Below are 8,216 nucleotides of genomic sequence, written 5' to 3' on the forward strand. Positions count from 1 at the left end.
GCTTGTATAGTACATTTCTAGTGACCCATTCGGGAAAGGAACATAGGATTCCTTCATCTGGCTGTTGGGTGTGAGCAATTCTCTCTCCACAAGAGCAGCTTACATGCTTGCTGGTCTCCCTGGCTGACTTGTATTGGCAGAAAAAAGATGTCTCGGTTATGGTGGGATCTCCTGTGGATCTTACCTGAGCACAGTGATGTTTGTTGGGAAAATGTCTAGTTCTGACACCTCCTCCTGGCTCACAGGCCAAGGAAGAGAAGAAATGGCAAGACTCTCATGGCTGCGTTAGGAAGCTCTCTGGGGTCATGACATGAAACACACAGAACATGTCATTCTGGCTGAAATTTTGCCCCATTCTGTAGGTGCACAGGGCCTTATTCAGCCAAACTGCTGTAACTGCATTGTGCCAGGGGACTGTGCACCCTCTGCAAGCAGAGTGGGGGTGGCGGTGGGGGTTTGGGACAGACTGAGGCAGGGTTGGTTGGAGAAAGAACAAGGGAGTGGCTCCTGGATCTGTACCAGACACACTGACCAGAACCCAGAGGAGAAGTGGCATGCAGGAGATGCAGATGTTACTACAACCTTGCAGCTGGGGCTCAGTCCCTGAGAGAGAAGGTTCCTTCTCCTTGACCTACTAGAGTGAAATCCACTGATTCAAGCTCTCTGCAGGGGTCAAAGATTTTGTCCTAAATTAGGCTTCCTGTGCTCAGGCAAGGACTACCCTGTACTGCAATATCTAGTGCCCCTAGCTTTATTTGAGAGTCCCTTACAACACCAACCTCCTGTGTTCATTCTGCTAGGACCATGATTCTGAGAACTCTGGCCCCGATCCAGCAAAACACTCATGCATATGCTTAACTTAAAGCATGTGAGTGGCCCTATTGAAATCAATGGGACTTAAGCATGTGGTTAAGTGCTTTGCTGGATTGGGGCCACAGCGCTTAGCACATTGCAGGATCTAGTCTGTAGTCCTCTGTGTGACAAGTTATCTCCCATTCTAGGCCATCTGTAGGATCTGTCACAGGCATGTTTTCAATGTAATAAATGCACAGGGTTTAAATATACAGATATTCCTTATGAGTGCTCACTCTTCATAACCCTTGTACCATTTGACATTGAGTTTAATAGTCATCTTAAAAGGAAACAAACCTTGCTAGACACCCACCCAGACTAGAACCGCTGCTGAAATGCCAGCATGCTGGGTTTGTTTTTCCATTGAAGCAGAATGGCAAGAACTCGGATAATGTCTGAAGTGAAAGTCTCTGTGGGGTGAGAAAGAGCCGAGTCAGCTGTTCAGGGCTCCCCGCTCGGTGAGTTGTCTGTACTCCCCGGGTTCCAGCACGCGCTACTGCCATCTGCATTGTGGCTCTGCCAGTGCCTCTCGAGTACATTACAGGAGCTGACGTGGTGGTATTGGAAGCAATCGTGGACTTCGCTGCTATCTCCTGCACACTCCATCATTTGTCCTCTTAGAGCTTCTCTCTCATAAATCTTTATCTTGGAGCCCTTCTGCTGCAGTGGCAAAAAGAGAAGAAAGAAAATAAAAAAGGGTGCCTGGACCTTTCCTGATACTTGGAAGCTATGCAGACCTGATCCAAAAGCCCATTGATATAAATAAAGAGACTCCCATTGGTTTCAATGAGCTTTGGATCAGGGTCTAGAGTCTTGGTAAGGAAATATCCGTCAAAAGAAGAATTTAAGTCAAAAGCAGTCTGGCCCAATGGGTAGGACACTTGAATGGGAGGCAGAAAACCTGGCTTCTTTTCTCAGTTCTGCGACTGACCTCCTGAGTGGTTTAGGAGAAGTCACGCTCCGTGCCTCGGTTTCCCCACCTGGAAAATGGAAATGGTGAAACCCTCCTTGGTAAAGCACATTGAGGTATACGGCTGTGACGCACCATGTAAGAGTTAAGTGCTCTTATTACTATTATTAAGGTGATAAAAGAGGAAAGTAACTGAAGCACGAGAGATGTCTAAATATGACAGATGGGGGAAAGAGCCATCAAACACATTTTTTCCCCCAGCTGAATCTGAATTTGTGAAACTTCCATGAAATGAATAGGAAAAATGGAGATTAATTTTTGCATGCAACATTTTCCGCTGTCGGAATGTCTGTGAAATTGAAAAGCTCCTTTTGCTTAAAAAAAAAAAATGGCATAGGTGAACTTCCAACCGGAAATGAAAGCAAATGGTGAGGGTGCTGGATCCCAGGTCACAGAACAAATGAGTGTCAAAACTGGAATTAGAATGCACAAGTCCTGACTGTGAGCTATGGTTAATCCACTAGATCCTAGGAAAATACTGAGACCTCACTGAGCCTCACTTTATCCATCTGTAAAATGGAAATGCAACTTAAGCGTGTTGCAAGGGATAACCTAGGCATGCAAGAATGATTCAAGGTCTGAAAAACACACCTTGCAATGGGAGACTTAAGGTACTCTGCCCTTTTATCTCATCAAAGGTTAAAATTGTCTTGGTCAAGGTAGATATGTAACTATACACAGACAGGTGATATCTGATATTCAAGGGCTCTTTAATCTAACAGACAAAGGCTATAAACTGACATCACCCTGAAGGTAGTGACAGGGCTGGGAATGAAACCCAGGGGTACTGAGCCCCAATCTAGTGCTTTATCCATGAGACCACACTGTGTTAAAATCACATAAGTGCTTAAGTGCTTTGCTCCATAGGGATGAATTTAGGAATGTGCTTAAATGGTTTACTGAATCAGGGCCCAAGTTTGGAGTAAAGTACGTCCCATAAAATAGTCCATTATAGAATAGCGGGAGTCACAGCCTTAAGGATTTCAGGCCTTCATTCCATCTCTCTCGCAAAGATATATAATCTTTGCTCTAAGGAGAGGAACCCAATTAAATTTTTAGAGCCTTAATTCCTACAGGTTTCAGAGTAGCAGCCGTGTTAGTCTGTATTTGCAAAAAGAAAAGGAGTACTTGTGGCACCTTAGAGACTAACCAATTTATCTGAGCATAAGCTTTCGTGAGCTACAGCTCACTTCATCGGATGCATTCAGTGGAAAATAAAGTGAGGAGATTTATATGCACCCAGAACATGAAAAAATGGGTGTTATCATACACACTGTAAGGATAACACCCATTTTTTCATGTTCTGTGTGTATATAAATCTCACTTTATTTTCCACTGAATGCATCCGATGAAGTGAGCTGTAGCTCACGAAAGCTTATGCTCAGATAAATTGGTTAGTCTCTAAGGTGCCACTAGTACTCCTTTTCTTTTTGTTAATTCCTACAGGGGACTGGACTAGATGACCTTTGAGATCCCTTCCAGTTCTATCATTCTATAAGAAACCTTCCTTCAAAAATGTGTAACCTCTTTTCTGTGTGCTCCTATTTGCCGTGTGTCTGAGAAATAAACTCAGGCACTTGTACAGGAAATTAACCTCTGTTTTATTGACACAGCTTTAGCAGTTGGCTTCTGAGAGTGTAAGTGTTTGATTTACCTCTCAATGAATTTTGTATAGGAAAGCAGTGATACTCTGGACTTCTCCTTCACTAGATAAATTCTGCTGATATGGATTGATCTTTAACAATCTTTTGCGTTGCCGATATTCTATTGATGACATTATTGTTCAAATACAATAAAAATATAGTTTAAAGATTCAAAAAAACCCAGCTCTTATTCACTCTGAAAGACCTCATGGAGTATAATACCACAGCTACAAAGGAAGTGGGACTTGCTTATAATTGATGACAGAAGTGATTATTTTTATTAAGACTATTTGAAAGACTTTGGGCCATCCAGTGTATCCCAGTGGAAAATCCAGCCCTTTGATTTGTTTATTTTTCATTAATGTCTATTTAACTACAATGGGAAAAAAGCTCGCTTTGTTAGGAATTCAGCTCCTACATCTCTTCAGTTAAGGGCGAGAAAGCTCCCAACCCACATTTCTGAGTCACCCAAGGAATGGTGAAAAATGAAACAAGACTCAACTGTCCCGATATTTCTGAGGGGCGGGGGGAAGGCAAGGGAAAAAAAACCTTTAAAAAACCTTGAGGGCTCCTTTATGGACCACAAAGTAGCAAAAAAGGGCACAAACCCATTCCCCCTTGGTTTGCATGTAACCTTTAAAGGGAGACACCTTTATACAAGCCTGAATAAGATGTGCCACCCACAAGGTCAGTGTGTGTTGTTCCCGCTTCAATTAGCTGATCCACATCAGAGAGGAAGGGCTTGTTTACGTGAACACTTACTGTGCGGCAAGCCGGGCTGCAAATCCATAGTGCTTTAGCATGCTGGGCACTAACTGACTGTGTGGACCCTGCTACCTCACACTAAAAGTTCCCATTGGTACAGTGGTGGTCCAAGCCACTGTACCGCAGTGCATGTTAGGGATTTGCCAGCATGCAGCAGGAGGTGCCACATCACCAGTTAGCATGGGAAAGGCTGGGCGCTGTACATTCATACCCCAGATTGCTGCACACTACATGTTTGCCCCCAAAGCTACTCTCACTGTTATCTAATGGAGTTGCTCCTTTAGTTCAAGCGGTAGAGGGTCATTCTCTTAGTGGTGAAGGTTCTGAGTTCAGTCCCTGCTGTCACTAGAGAGGGGACAGTATTGATCTATTTAAACAAGCTGTCCCAGGCCTAAAACTTTGTTGTGAACTAACGGGCAGTGACAGACCCAGCATTCCTACAAGATCCCTTCTGCTCAGTCTGTGTGTGGTGTGGGTGTAGGAGCAGTAGATCCCCACAGTCAGCCGGGATAGTTAAAGCAGCACAACTTGTTTGTGTAGAGATCCTAATACAACCCCCTGCTAGGAAGTTATCCTGCTACTCGGTGGAAATTCATCTCCATCCTGTCACCCCTAGTTATATCCCCCTTCTACCACCAAAACTCTCCCCACCTGATATTTCTAATATTTGTACAGTGTTCTTATATGCCCCTTACCCTTAGCAGTTGCTTCACTCAGCGTAAGTAGCTCTTTGCAGTTTTCCTTATATATTAATCCATCCTGCTCCTGGATCATTTTTATTGCACACCTCTGGACTCCCTCCAGCTTCTTGCTCTGGTCTTGATCCTGCCTCATTGACTTCAATGGAGCTTGGTCACTGAATTCAATGGTGGCAGGACAGAACCCCATCTGACTGGGAATCCGGGGACAACAGCCCTGTGGGTTAGGCACACTGCTCTTGTGTTGTTACTTTTAGTTCTGTTCTGATGAGGTTGAGTCCTAAAACAGAATCTGAGGTCCTGAGAAGTCTCCCCTGTTTGGCATCTTTTATTATAAGGGACTAGTCCTGCAAACACTCCCGGGCATAGCACTTGCTGCTGTGCATGGTCCCACTGCAGCAAATGCAGAGCAATACACCTGGTAAGAAGGGCTTGATTGTTCCCTAAGCTGCAAAAGGGGATAAGGGCTGGTATGATCCTCTTAGACTGGAGCTCAGGGGAAAGGACTGTCTTGGCTCTGCCCCCTACCGCATACTGAGCAGCAGAACTGGACAGGCCTGAGGGGAATAAACTCCATCCCCAAAAGGGGGGTACTAAGTGAACCCCAACTCTAGCTAGGAGGAAGCAGGAAAGGTACTTCTTGGGTGGTGCAGCTATGTACTGTCCCTTACATGGGCTGAACCCAAAGGCTCCATCTTGCCCCACGTCCTCAGTTCTTAGTGAGCCCATCCTTGCGTTTTAAGTCACCTTTTCAATACTCTTATAAGGGGGTTCTCTAGGGTCTGGCCTGGTGTAAGTTAGAGCAGCCCCAGGGCTGTAATTTATACCCCATGGGTCATGGGAACAGAGAATAACAGGAGCACAGTATACTTCAATACACCCCCTTCTTCTCTCAGGAATGCTCCCTGATCCCCTCTCTCCATCTTCAATCCCGCGCACTGGGGACCAGGAAGGGAGCAGAGGTAGAACCCACAGCCATTCAGAACGAATGTTCATGAGGGTGGGTTCCAGTCAACCAATGCACATGTAGTCACTTGGAACCCAGTGTCACCCACACTTCTTTCTTTCCTCTAGCTACACAAAACTATTATGCACTGCTGAAGACTCACAGGTGGCCAACAGCCCTGTTCAATTTATTGCTCAGGTACGCTGTAATTGGTTTATACCAGGAGCATCCTCACAACTGGCTTCCTTCAGGAAAGCCAGGCCCACATACAGATTGTATTGCACTCTGTAATGTATTAGTTTGAGATCGTGCCTAATTCTCTGATAGAATTACTACTGTTTGAAATAAATGACAGCTGACTTACTGATGCGATAACACGGCAGGACTTGATGGAATCACTGAGGCCCATCCATTGCTGGAAGTCAGAATATTCACCCTTATTGAGAAAGTACTGCTGTCCCATGTAATTGGGTTGTTCATAGATCATGAAGCAGCCACTTTCTACCCGGATGGAATTACAGTGGCTCAGCTGGAACTGCAGATCAGGACAGTCACTGGTGCTTTCATCGGAGTGGCCCTGGAAGTTCTTGTCCTCACAGAAGATGATCTAGAGAGAGGGAATAGACCATCAGAGCTGTGTTACAGAGAATTCTGTGTGGGTTGGACCATTATGGTGTTAGCTGGTGTAGTGCCTTGCTTTGGTTCAGCTCGTGTTGATATTGCTCACTGTGAAGAAGGGTCATTGGTTGGGTAGATAGCTATAATATTGGACATGGCTTCAAGTATGGTCCCTCCATGTCAGTGGAGGCAGGTAGAGAACAGGTGACCAGTGCTTAATTTGTGCCAAGGCTTGCCAGGGGTGAGCCTCGGCACCTCGAGGCTTGGCAGTTCGTAGTCCCGGCACCTCTGGGCTTGCTGCATCAGTTATGAATGTAAAAAAATTGCTTGAGCTCCAGCGCCTAATTGTTGAGCACCAGCACCTCTTTCATTGCAATTAGGCACTGTAGGTGAGCCACTTGAGAAAGGAACAGAGCACATTACTGTGTATTAATAACAATCCTTGGCTGGTTGATTGACAGGATAGTATCAGTGTTGGGTAACTCCAGTGGGAGTTTTCTGTGTGTGTGTGTCTTTCCCTTTCTCTCCTGATGGGGCATAGCAAGAAAGTAGCAGCTGATATAGGTGGGACGGAAGAGTTCCTCCTTAAAAGTCAGGACCAGATCCTCAGCTGGTCTCAATTGGTATAGTTCTGTTGACTTCAGCAGAGCTGCCCTGATTAACACCAGCTGTGGATCTGAAAGATGAGGAATATAGTAATAAGATGTGTGCGTGGGGCGGAAAACAATCATCAGCTACCAAAAGGGGCTTTAAAAAGTGTATGTGTGCGTGGTGGGAAGGGAATGGAAGTATAATAAAAAATTACCTTTGCCATCCTGACAAATCACCTGACTGACTTTCTCTTCTGCAGTTACTGCACTGATAGCTTAATGCAGCTTAAATACCCAAACTGGAAGTCCTTCGTCTGCATATTGTATTGTCATTTGGCTTTGGTCACTGCTTTTCACTGGGAGCTCAGGTTCATTCATACGCGCTTCCACAATCTGCTTCTTTCTGTTTGCCACAGACAGGTTTTCTAGTTCTTTGTGCCTTTTGAATACTCATTGTGTATCTGGAGCTCGGTAATCCTGCTATAGATGGAATGGGTTGGTCAGCAAGTGGAGTTAAGAGAGAGAAACAGAGAGGGTTGTGAAAGGGTAAGAATTTAAGACAGAGCAATAGCAGACAAAGGTGAAAAAACCCTCAGTGATGGTTACAAGGCACAGTAGATTAGAACCCATTCCAAGATATATTTTAGATACACCATAATTCACACAGTAAACACATTAGGGCAGTAAGTTTCTGGCTAAGCAAAGCTTATTTTGTATGTAGAGACAGTTCATATCTGGGCCTCACAGATTCCGAAGCTCAGGAGTGTTTGGATCAAGGGTTTTGATAATACAGACTTTCAAAATTCTGATTGAGGTTCGCTGCAGATTTCAAAAGGCCCCCAAAGCCTGGGGTATTTAAATCTGGGGTTTTGGTTTAGATCCATGTCTAATGACTTGATTATTAGCAAAATATTCACTATGACGTTAAAAAGGCCTGAAATGTGATTAGTATAATTAGGGAGTGAACGTCTGTCTTTTCTCCTGCTGATAATAGCCCACCTTAATCGATTGGTCTCGTTAAGAGTTGGTATGGCAACCCCCATTTTTTCATGTTCTCTGTAAATATATATATATCTTCCTACTGTATTTTCCACTGCATGAATCTGATGAAGTGGGCTTTAGCCCACGAAAGCT

At 44.6% G+C, this 8,216-nt stretch overlaps 1 pseudogene; it reads right to left on the reverse strand.

Annotated features, from left to right (window-relative positions):
* Nucleotides 1-1,153: 1,153 nt before the first annotated feature.
* Nucleotides 1,154-7,306, reverse strand: LOC140895998 (gamma-crystallin 2-like; annotated as a pseudogene).
* Nucleotides 7,307-8,216: the final 910 nt, after the last annotated feature.

Source organism: Lepidochelys kempii, chromosome 11 (genome assembly GCF_965140285.1).
Source record: "Lepidochelys kempii isolate rLepKem1 chromosome 11, rLepKem1.hap1, whole genome shotgun sequence".
In the NCBI taxonomy this organism is placed as follows: Eukaryota; Metazoa; Chordata; order Testudines; family Cheloniidae; genus Lepidochelys; species Lepidochelys kempii.